Genomic DNA, 13,309 nt, shown 5'->3' with positions numbered 1-13,309 from the left:
ATTAAACGGGCTGTAAGTATTAACGGCCCGTTTGGTTAGTGGTAATGAATTATAGTGTAAAATTTCATCAAAAATTTTATTTTATTTTCATGGTAATGAAACTTTAATCACAAATAAATTTTTTATTTACAAATTTCCATTACCACCTAATACCACCTCTCCCAATGATAATAACTGGAATGAATTTTATGAAGAAAATGAGATGATTGGAGTTGGGGAAGCATGTTCATCAAGGTAGCAAAAAGATTTTTCAACTAAAATTACACTAGTTTTTCATTTTCATTACCATCGTTTATTACTACTTACCAAACGGGCCGTAAGTATACTGATGCTACAATTTGTATTCCCATTACCTCAAGGAATGCCTGTTCTGAAGCGAATTGAAGTTTAACAAAGGAGTTATGATAAAACATGGCTTTTAGATGGAAGAAAAGTTTCGATTAGAGAGTAAGTATCACTTTTCAGAAAAAATTTTAAATTTGATTCTCACATAGTATTGTCTTAGCTTCTCTCAGTCGATCCTACAATAAAAAAAAGTTGATTATTTAATATTTGAAAAATTTTGGCAAAAGTTCATTTTAAAATATTTTTTAAGAAAATAAACTAATAGATTTATTTGTGAAATTTAACTTTTTGCGGGGGAAAGTACAATAAAGGGAGATTGGCATATTTTAGAGGTCTTGTGTTGATTAAATTATAATTTAATGAATAAATAACGTCAAATGGTGGTATTTTAGAATAAAATGATTATATAAATTTACTTCGAAAGTATACAGTCAAATATGAAGGCACAGTTATAAATATACCATATAGTAAACATTTAATTTTGTCACGCGAAATATTGATCTTTCGTTAAATTTTGACCTAGAAGTCATAGTTGTAAAAAATTGATCTTCCCTTAAATTTTATAAAAAATTAGCCAGATAATAAATATTTAATTTTGATCAAGTTGATAACAAAAATTATTTAAAATTTAATGAAATATTGGTCGTCACATTGAGTTTATAACATTTTCTCTAGTGAAATTGCGGGTTGAATTCGACAAAATAAAATTTAAGAAAAATAGGAGAGCATATAATCTTTGAAAAGAGGATAAAAGATCGAACATCGGTCATTATTGAACGCACAGGAAAATGGAATGAATGCAAAGAATTCTTTTTGTCGCCAATATCGGAACATTAACTTACTAATCCACATGATTAATCAATCTTTTATTATCAGTAAGAAAGCTTAATGAACTATTCACAATCAGCCCGTCTCCTCTCTCACTAACAGATATTTTTCAGGTTCAACCCAATAAAACTTAATGCATATACTTATTTTATATTTTTTTTTTATAAATCAACCCAATTAGAGTTAATACAATCTGTTAAAAAAATCACCTCTCACAAAAATTTATAATGTGCAATCTAATGGAGGAAGCTAAGTTTAAATTTTAGCACAAGGGGCCCACAAAAGTAGTCGTAGTTATAGGCTTATGACTTATGAGAGTAGTTGTTAGCAGTGAATGAGTAGTTACGTTGTTAGCGGTGAATTAGTAATGGTTAGTAAGTAGCTATTAAAATTGACTTTTGAAGTAAAATATCGAGCAAAAGCTAGTTGATGAAATATTGTCCTACAGCATATCATAATGCTTCAACTATCAATTTAATTTTTTGATTGAGTTGGTTTTTGACATATGATAAGAAGCCAACTTGACGAAAGGGTGAATGGTTTGGATCTCATCCAACATTTAGGGGACTGTGCTCTTGCATGATCGAGTATATAAAATATCATAAATCTTGAAAGAAATACGACCTCTTTGTTATCACTAACCATAATAGTGATAAACTTAAATGTAAGTCAATTATTGATATTAGGATGATGAAATGTTGTTATTTGTGTATGTCATAGTACTCAAAATTCTCATTGTCAACGTAACAAAATCGTTCTTATACTAATGCTCTTGGTAGTATTTCTTCACCTATTAAAATATATTATTGATGTTAACATGAAAATTTGCCCTATACGACCAAAACCCTAGCTAGCTTGGCTTCTCTCCATGCTAAAAAATTTCACCACACTAGCTATCTTGTAGCAAATATAGAAGAAATGATCATTAATATTAAATAATTTCAACCCAAAAATAAATTTGGCTAGATCAGCAAGTATAACTTTCTCTAAATAAGATTTTGAGTTTAATTCTACCTATTTAGCTTTTCTTCCCTCAGCCAATCTTATAAGTAAAAAAACTAAAAAAATTACAAAACAAACAAAACCAAACAATTTCAAAATAGTTTAATATGTCGGATTTGAGGGCTAAAACGATTTGTTCTGAGAAATTTCTCAAACTATAACTCACGATTTGTTTTGATTTAATTTAGATACCAATGATTTATATCATTTGTGAATAGAATTTCTCTTAAAAATACATTTACATGCATGATTTTAATTTAAGGAGACGTACATACCTGGGCTTACGTACATTGAAAGGTGTAATTGTTGAGTAATATGAAGGGCAAATGGCAGGGCAAGTCTCCCTTGGCAAAAAATAAAAAGCTTAACTTGACATGGTCATACATGACATGCAAATTGAATCTCTTCTGCCAAAAGAGACTCGCCCTGCAATCTTAACCCTGCATTTATATCATCCATGCAAATTAATTGCAATGCGAGCTCGGGTGGCCACGAATAATGAAGATAACAAGTAAATTACATATTTATATCACATTCATCGATCAGTACTGACCTGCCTTACTTTTGAATCGGATATGCTGCTGGAGAATCCATGCCTACCTATATGCTCAGGAACAATTCTCATAGTATAATATATACATACTTTTATATTGTTCATTTATAGACATATAACATATTTTGAAGTCTTTAACTATTAGCTTAAAATTTTATTTGAGTTGATCCTTTAACATGGTATCAGAGCCAGTGTGACAAAACAATATGAGTTTAAATCTCAATTAACCAACTTTAAAATGGAATATTCCGTGCTAAGTATGAGAAGGACATGTGCATCCACACTTTTAGTTCAAATGACTCTCGTGTGAAGGGGCATACAGTGTAAGAGTCTATAACATATTTTGGGATCTCATTATCAACTCAAACTTTTGGTTGATTTGGTTCTTTGATAATAATAATCTCTTGAATTTACAATCTTTCTAATTAAGCATCGGATTTTATCTCGATTAAAATAAGTATTATTTTTCTTATATAATTAAGATTTTAAATTTTATTCTCACCAAATCTACCTTCTATTGATCAGTCTACCCTATTATTTAAATCAATATTAACAAATATTATATATATATATATATATATATATATATATATATATATATATATATATATATATATATATATATATATATATATATATATATATATATATAATAATAATAATAATAATAATCTTTCTAACTATTTCAAATTTATTTAAACAAATCCCGCCTAAAAGAATACTATAAATGAAAATATTGTGAAATGAGTTAATGTTATTCAATTTATCAATCACCTATTACTTCCTTTGTACTATGAATTTGCTACGAAACATATATAAAAAAGCAAAAAACTTTTGTTTCAATAATGCATAATTATTATATATAAATTAGTTTTTAATCTATGTATGCAATTGTTATGTTATGATGTTATACGTAGGCTAGAGTACATAATTTAATATTATCCATGCAGTATTACGGGTTATAATAAATAAATAGGTATTAAACGCATTATCCGTCCATAATGACATTAAGGTGAAAACTTAAGACTAAATGAGGCACTAGTAAGTATAAATAATGCTCAAAATTTCCTTATGATAAGATAACGTATTTTAATTTGTTATTAGTATTAAACAGCGTTATAAAATTGAGTTTTAGTGTTAATTTACACGAAATGTATTATATTATTTATATTATAATGAGTTAATGACTAATGAGGCTTAAGTCTCAAACATGTCTTAATTCTTTTTATCACTTTTTTCATTTATCATCTAATATTACATTTGAAAGCAGAAATGAATCGAGATTACATTTGTGAAGTAGAGAATGTCACTGATTAAATGATTATGAACTTTATCAATGCAACTAATTTTTCTAAGTAAACTAACATTAAAAGTTCACTACTATTCTTAATTACTTAAAATACTAAAATTCTAACGATTCATCAGAGTAGACTTGTGCTTAGGGTCGGGCAGCCGAATGTAAACAAAAATGAATCGAATTGAAATCGGTGCCCTATCAGCCCAACCCGGGGAGACTATAATTTTGTTCTTCTAAAATTTACAATATAAATCTCATTTTTAATCCATTTTATTTTTTAAACAAAAGACTCATTTAAAATCCCACTCCGCATATTTGAAAATCGCGTCAGATTAAATGCAGACAAATCTAATTGGCAGCTCTAGTCATGAGTCCGAACCATAAATATAATTTCACAAATCTGATATGTTACTTTTGTTGTTTTGATACTCAAAATCTTTCATATTATTGACTTTCGCATCAATCTGGTTTCTATTATGCCAAAAGTGTGCGTAATTCTAGAAGACCTCAATGAAAAGAGTCTTTTGGCCCCTAGTTTTTTGAATGGTCGAAAAGATTATTTGCCCAATCCTATAATTATGTTGTCCCTTGTTTTATTAAATTATTTCTTGCCCAATCTTATAATTTCTACAAACCAAAAATATTTCTATTTATTAAAGATAGATCTATGCTTAGTCAATGTCATTAACTAACAGCACTCAACTTACATATACAACTATATACTTAGAGATATTAAAATATATATTGATTAATTAAATTAGTATAAACTTTTTATACGTGATAATATTAACACAGGTTTAACCCTTCTATATATATTAAACATATTTATTTATGCTATTAATATTATTTAATTTTGTTCTAGATTCTGGTTGTTATTCCACATACAAAAATAGAGATATTTTCTTCTATTTAAGGAAAGCAATATCTTTCATTTGTTATTGGGTGTCTTCATTTGAAATGGGGCATTCAACACTTGGCATATCAATTTGACAGCTTAGAGGGCACAAACAAATCAATTGTAGTCACATTATAACAGAATCGAATTTGTTCTGAAGCATATCACTATGAAACTCAATTAATCATCTTAGCTGGTTTATAATATAAGGCTGAATAATGTTTAATTTTCTAACAAATTTTACATGTTATCAAAGCATCTGTGTTTTCTAAGAAATGAGAGAATAATGCAAGAAATGATAATCAACAAGATAACGAGGTTACATTTAAGATAAATAACTTTCTTTTAAAAAAAATTTAAATAAATAATTCGACTAATTAACCTATGATATTACTCACCATTACATAAAGAAGAGAATTAGCTAGCAAATTTTTTATTATAACACTCCACATGGAAAAATTATATTTCGAGCTAATATATTATTCAACAAAAATATCAAGAATATTGACAAAAGAATTATCCTTTAAAATTTTAGCTAGTTATTAATCATTAAGATATTTAACATTCTTCATAAGAAAACATAAGAACATATACCATATCTTGGGGCCAGATTTCAACTATTGGCTTAATTTTTTAATTAGATTGATTTTTGACAAAGCATATAACAAAAGTCACATGACAAAAGCGTCAAGAGTTCGAATCACATCAACCCCCATTTCAAGTGGAATTTTAACACCATATATAGATATATATAGATATTAAAGAGGTTGTAATGCCTCCACACTTTTAGCCCAATTATAAAAAAATTATAAGAGTACAAGATAGATTCCCGTGCCAAGCACGATTAATGAATTTTTTGAATACAAAATTAGTAATCTTATATGTGTAATTAAGCTATTATATGACTCTTAATTTCTTAAGTATATTGAAACTACAAATTGATTTGTTTTAAAAAATGTAAAAGTATTACTATTAAAATGAGATTCATACTATTAATATATTATTATATAAAACATAACCATAAAATTATGCACTAAATAATAATATAGTTTATAAGTAATTACATAAAATAATAGAAAATTTCTACACATAAAAAATAATATAAAAATAATTTAAATCTTCAATGTCTTTGTAAAACCTTAAAATATATTTTAAGCCTAAAGAACATATTTTTTACTATAATAATTAACATAAAACTTAATTTAAGTATTTATGTATTATAAACTTGTCAAACATAGGTGATAAAATTATCATTTGAAATTTATTTTACCGATATCTTATCCTAATTATTAATTATTATTTACTTAAATAATTAATGTGTAATCTATTTAATTTGTGCGGTATTTTAATATAGCCATGTAAGTAATATATAGGATTATTTATGAAAAACTTTAAAAGTTATTTTCTTTTCTTAATTTATTACAAATTAATTTTAATGAAAATTATTAATTTACATAAATAATTAATATGTTATTCGATAATTATCCATTGTAATTAAAAGATATTTCATATTTTAGATGATTGTATATGCCAAAAAGTTAGTAGTAAATAAGGTAAAGTTTTAAAATCTTTTGTAATTAATCAATTAAATAAATCTAATCAGAAAGATATTACATGATATGCTAAAAAATATTTTCCTAATAAGAAAATGAAAAGAGAGAGAAAATTTTTATTATAAAGTCGACATGTGTCCTAATTGTCTCTTCATTAGTATATTGTATCATTTTCAACATACTTACCAAATTAATGATATTGATTAACATTTTAGTCACATTATTCTACTGATTTCACAATATTATTCAAAAATTTACACTGGTCTATAAATTTAGGAACAATATTATTCTACAGCTATCAAACAAATTTGGAATTAATTTTTTTATATTAAAATATTATTTTCTTTTATTTTGGAAATAATATAGGAATTATATTGGAAAAAAATAAAGCTGTCTAAATCTTATTCTGCACCTTAAATAAATTATAATATTTTAGGAAATGATTTTCAATAAATAATAAGCTGCCACGTAAACATAATTGAGTGGAAAAATATTGAAGGAGAGTCTGACATGTGTTAGACTCATTTCTTCATTAGTAGTCTTTATAGATTATAGATACTTCAACCATGTGTTAAATTCTTTAAAAGTTTTTAAGATTGTTTGTATAACAGCAATCAGATGTGTGAAGCTAGTATCATCAAGTAAGAAGATTCATAATTTGCGAACATTTATGGGAATGGCAAAGATGTAAATGTTAGTTACTGGCTTATTGAAAATATTAGGTCGTGATAATTTATTAAATAATCTCGTCGTGGTTCACTTGTATGGACACGGGACACTCGCGGGTTCGGGCTCACAAACCCACATATTAAGAGCGTTAACTTGTATATACACTTGGTGAGGTTCATTGTTTTTCAAAATCATATGGTAGTAAAAATAGCTCACCCGATATAAATACAAGTCAACAACAAACTATTTTATTAATGTGGAATATTATTTCTTATGTAAAATATTTCTAACAATAAATAAGTCAAAGAATGAAATATACTTTTTACGGTCAATTAATATCTACTCCAATATATGATAAAGTTGGCCACATTGACTTTTTACATTGTTCCTTTATACTAAACTCTAATATAGCACATTTATTTATACATGAACCAACGTGTTGATACTTAAAATAACAACGCCTCCAATACCACAACTGATAAAGTACAGACCCGAAATTAAAGAATAACTTTTTATTATAATTATAATACTAATATTATTTGATCGTCAACTATGTTTTAATTTCTTGGATATAACAATTAATCTAGGATACCAAATTACCAATAACAATGCCTATACAATAAACATTCACGTATCTACGAAAAACATAATAAGGAAAAATAACAAGAATAAAAAAATAGAACTCATTAAATCTGTGATTGGTAAAAGTTTTATACTTATGTCTACGTATGTATTTAAATTCATCTTTATTCACTACCCATACGATTATACTTACATTATATCCCTATGTTATATGCGTTTCGTATAACCATCATTTCTTACAATTTTGCATTTTCTTTTTACGTGAACTATACTTTGTCTAAATTGTATTAAGATAAAATTAATAATTTGTTTATTGTTTGTTATTAAGAGGGGTAATGGCACGAGGCCGTGAGGATGTTATTTGAGGAGATTAGATGAGTAATGAATTGAGACAAAGTAATAAAATATTACCCACACAACCTATACTAACATTAGTAATGAATTGAAAATTGAGTGTTATCTCATTCTCATTTAAAGTACACCCCTTTTCCGGTCTATCTTGTAATTACGAAAACCACAATAATGAATCAAGTAGTTTAATCTGTGAATGACCGTTTCTCAAAGAAGCGATCTTAATATAAGAAGTCCATGTTCTTATATTTTTTTAAAAAAATTTGTAGTAATTGGACTATAGCCCATATATCTAATGTGTACGTCTTTCGAAGAGGCTGTCTTTCACAACAATTTATGATTTAATTCCATTTTTAGCTTTCAATAACAGCTATCAAATGCCCTCTTAAATCACAAATTCTTGTGAAAGACCATCTCTAATTGGATTTACCCATTATATATTTTTTAAAATATTGAAAGTAGACATTAAGAAGCATGTAAATAGATATTTAAGATATTGAAAGTAAGCATTAAGTATACGGTAAGTAAGCATTACATATAATGTAAGTAATCATTAAGAATACGATAAGTAGGTATTAATCTTTAATGGACTAAGTTTGAGATACGTCTCTAAAAAAACAGTCTCTCAAAAGACTAACTGTTCATAAATTCTTCAACAAAAAGACCGGATGAAGGTCGTACATATATTAGTAAATAACCCTAGGCTCAATGGGGGAGCAGCAAAAGGTACCACTCCATCAAACTTTCGAGGGTAGTGTAATTGGGCTATCAATGAGGCCCAATAATCAATTCCGAAGGTTCAATATATAATCAGGAGGTCTAAATTAATCTAAATTAGGTTACGTTTAGTTTAACTGATTTTTACCGATGTAACTGATTTTTACTAATTACAATTGACTGTACTGATTAAAATTAATTTTTACTGTTTGTAATTAAGTTTTACTGATTGATATTGATATTTGCAAATTGAAACTAATTTATTGTTATAAATTATAACCAAGTTTTACTAATAAAAATTTATAGCAACTGATTTTTACTAATTAAGACTTAATTTTACGAATTACTTATTTTTTAAGGTGAATAAAATAGGGTCTTACTTCTTTCTCAGTGAAATTGCAACATTTGATATCAAGACCCTCTCATAAATTTACATAATGTTTACATAATGTTGTAATGTAAAAGGGATGAAAGATTAGCTTACAATCACCTCTAATCATCTATGAAAGATCGTAAATTTTCAAATTACCATAACCAAGATTCTATTCACCTACGTAACGTGGTATTAAATTACACTAGCAAACGAGTACACCAACTCACCATGTACTTAGAATTAAATAGATTTTGTGTAATGCAGGACTTTAATATTTTTTTTCTGAAGGAAAAATTAAGAAATACACTATTAGTCGACTCACTATATGAAAAGTAATATAGTGCATATTAGTTAGTCTCTTCACAAAAGTAATATACTCTCATATTTAATTAGTTTATATTTCGAAATACTTGCTACATTACGGTTATTGTCATTATTCATCGTTTAAGCTTATTTTAAATTACGGCTAATATATAAGAAAAAAGATAGTCAAATGAGATTTTATTTTAATCGTTTAATCGCATACTTTCATAATATTAACTTTTTATTATTTTTAGTAGCATAGTTCAACATATAAATAATCAAAATAACACATTGGATTGCGTAAAAAGTCAAATGTAACCAATATAATAGAATGGACAAAGTATTAGAATCTTCTTTAATTCTAATAAGCCGGCCATTATATCATGGGGATTTGTGCTCCTTGATGTTCGTAGCTTGCTTGAGCTTTGTGTGCTGTTCGTCCAACCATACAATGTCCAACATGTTCTTGAGCTTTGGTGGCTTCAAACCTAAAACAAGGTCATATTATGGGAATATTGTATGGTTTATTCTATGATACATTCTCTATACCTTGTCCTATTATTCAGTTTTTACTCCTATATATGTACCCCTTTTGTTAATTCCTTGTGTTCTTGAATGCTTGATTTAATTTATGTTAAATTCAGCTTTGCTGATATTAGTACATGATCCCACATTATTTATCATGTATGGTATCAGAGTCGATAGTGATTTATTAGAAATAAAAATCTCGGTCTTTCGTAAAATAAAACAATGTTCAGGTTTAAAATATTGACGTTCCCGCTCAATTAAAAACTGGGTTCACATTTAAGGAAGTGTTGAAAAAATAAACTATATGTGATCACACATCATTTATCACCCCATGCAAACAACATTGTCATAGTATAGAAAATCATTCATACAATGAAAAATTATGCACTCATTGATAGAGTATAAAACAATTTCTCTTTTAACACTTTGACCACAAGCTTAAACTTTTGGCCGATAGAAGACGTGATAGAGTATATAACATTTCTTCTTAAGATTTCAACCACAAAATTAAACTTTTGGCTGAGTTAATTCCTAAATAAAAATACGAAAAATATAATAAAGCCTAATAATGTGGTCAAAGAAGGAAGATAATTAAGATAATGAAGAAGACTTTAATTTACTTGAATGCTCTACAGGAAAGTTAGTGAAGATACAAGTGTGGTAGTAAATTACAGGGCAATTCTCCTTTGGCATAGGAAATGTATGCATGGTTGAGCAAATTAATACTCTATGCCAAAAGAGAATTACACTGTTATTCACCATCACCAACCGCCAATCACCAATCTCTCTTCTGAAGGTCCTGTTGCTTAATTAGACTAATTTGGTGCCATATTTATACTTGTTTCCTTGTTGTACACTAGATTTGGATATTCTACAGGGAAAGAGCATATGCTGGGACACTACTAGTGGGTCTTATCTCTCATATTAATGGAGTTATGGTCCCTAAATTTCATCCCAACCTTCCACACTTAATACTCAGGAATCTTCAGCATCTGTAATATCTTTTCCTGACTGTACTTTTGGTTTAATTTGCATGGAAATGTAGATTATGTATTTATTTCCCTAACTTTTTTTTTTTGCTGGGGTTAGGCTAAAAAATCCGTACAAACAACGTGACAAGGAATCAAACCTTTCTGTAGGCGGTGAGAATATTGAACTGAAGCCAAATTTAAGTTTACATAACTAAACCATGTCCAATTGATAGTTTTATATTGTAAAGATTTTGTTAGGATCTACAAAATTAAGAAAGTGATCAAAACTTTGATTTGAGGGGATTAAAGTCATTTATCATCAACTTAATATCCCGCACAGGTTAGGGTTCAGGAAAAAAAGGTAGCGGACAGATCATAATTGTACCCCTTCCAAGAAAGGGGCAAAAAGGGTTGTGCGCACTCATATAATCCCTAAAAGAATAGGCCTTATAAAGATAAATGTGAGTTGTATACATATCGCCCGAATAGGCAAGAATGTGCCAAGAATATTCTTTCTTTGTCCATGTATATATACTAAAGTTAAAGATGAGCTATAAATAGTAGTGTAAAGATGTTAGAATCTGCATTCACCAGGACTACATAGAGCTGCATGGCTTTATTACAGGGCAATTACTCCATTGGCAGATAACCACTCTTTCTGTATGCTGTTTATTGCATGAATATGAAGGAGTAAGTTCACTGCCAAAGGAGATTTGCCCAGCAATTTTGCTATGTATGGTGCCACGGTGCCACCCATACAATGTCCCACATTCATAAGTTCATGTGCTTTGTTTTCTTCATATTGATTTTGTTGTTCATTTTTTAGTTTGTCGTTAATCCTCAATCCCATTTCAACATTGTCGATCTTGAACTTGTCTAGAGTAGGCTGAGAAAAGAGAAGAGCTTAATCAGAATCGAATCCTACAGTATTATTATTTTTTTTTTTACTAATCTTGCTTAATCTTAGTATTAATTAAATAAATAAATAAATAATTTATTTATTTAATGGCAATGTGGTTAATAAAAACAAGCTATTTGTTATCACAAACATTGATAAGATTGCCTTACATCCAACCCCAAATCTTACCAAGGTGAGATTCATTGACACATCTTAACAATTTTTGTAAGGTAAACAACTTAATATTAAACCAAATAATTAAAATAAATTTAAGGGGACCAAATAAGAATTTCAAACATTAAAATTTTTGTGGATCGAGCCCCGCTTAGTGGGAGCTATTTGATGACATTTTATTGGGATGGTTTGTCCTAAATCGAAACGTTATCCGACTCTCTATGTCCCTTTTAGTTTTCTGCTGAAAATGACATTGTTTCTCGTAATAGTAGCAAATTCAAAGATGTTATCCGATACTCTCTCTGTTCTTTTGAATTTGCGGCTGGAAAATGACATTCTTCCTCGCAATATATGTAAAGTTATCAGTAACAAGTTCAAAGATGTCATCGGAAACTCTATGTGTCCCTTGAGTTTGCTATTGGAAACGACATTCTTACTCCTTATATGTAAAGTTTTAGTAGCAAATTCAAAGGGACAGATGAATATATATACATTTTTTTTATATGTATTGACACTTGAATAGTTCTAAAACCAGTTCTTGAAGGCATAAAGTTAAAGTGCATGAGAAAAGCAGAAAAGATTATCTCCCTTTTGTTCCAGTATTCTTAGGAAATTATCAAATTTTACAGAAAATTTCTGTTGTAAATTGAAAGCTACGGAATATAGTCTGCAAGGAGTGTTCTGGATATGCCAAGAATATGCCATCTCGTTTCAATCCTAAGCCAGATTCAGCTATAAGCCGACTGTCACTTTTACCTATAAGTTTGTGCTATACATTACCCTGGGTTGTATGCATTGCTGAACAACCCTAGACCGGAAATGATAATAGTGATACAGTATATAACATATATCTATTAGAGTATATAACATATTTTGAGGCTTTAATCATCAGCATAAGCTTTTGACTGAGTTGATTTCTTGACATGGTATCAGAGCAAGCGTGACAAGAACTCATGGGTTTGAATCTCAACCATCCCTAATTTAAAGTGAAATATTCAGCGTCACGTATGAGGAGTTAGCATATGTGTTGCATCCACACTTCTAGCTAAAAGGGCTCTCATGTGAGGGGCGTAATAGAGTACATAATACAATATGGACCTTAATCATCAGCTTAAGCTTTTGGTTGATATGTTATATACTCTAATAATATTGGGTATTAACTATTGGCTTAATATTTTGTGTGCGCTGACAAAAATCATACTAATTTGTACTCATTTTCGAAATAATTTGTACTAATTTGTATTCATATATTGAAGTTAAATTGATTTTA

This window comes from Amaranthus tricolor, chromosome 6 (assembly GCF_026212465.1).
Source record: "Amaranthus tricolor cultivar Red isolate AtriRed21 chromosome 6, ASM2621246v1, whole genome shotgun sequence".
NCBI classification, from domain to species: domain Eukaryota; kingdom Viridiplantae; phylum Streptophyta; class Magnoliopsida; order Caryophyllales; family Amaranthaceae; genus Amaranthus; species Amaranthus tricolor.
This window is presented reverse-complemented; position numbering follows the sequence as displayed.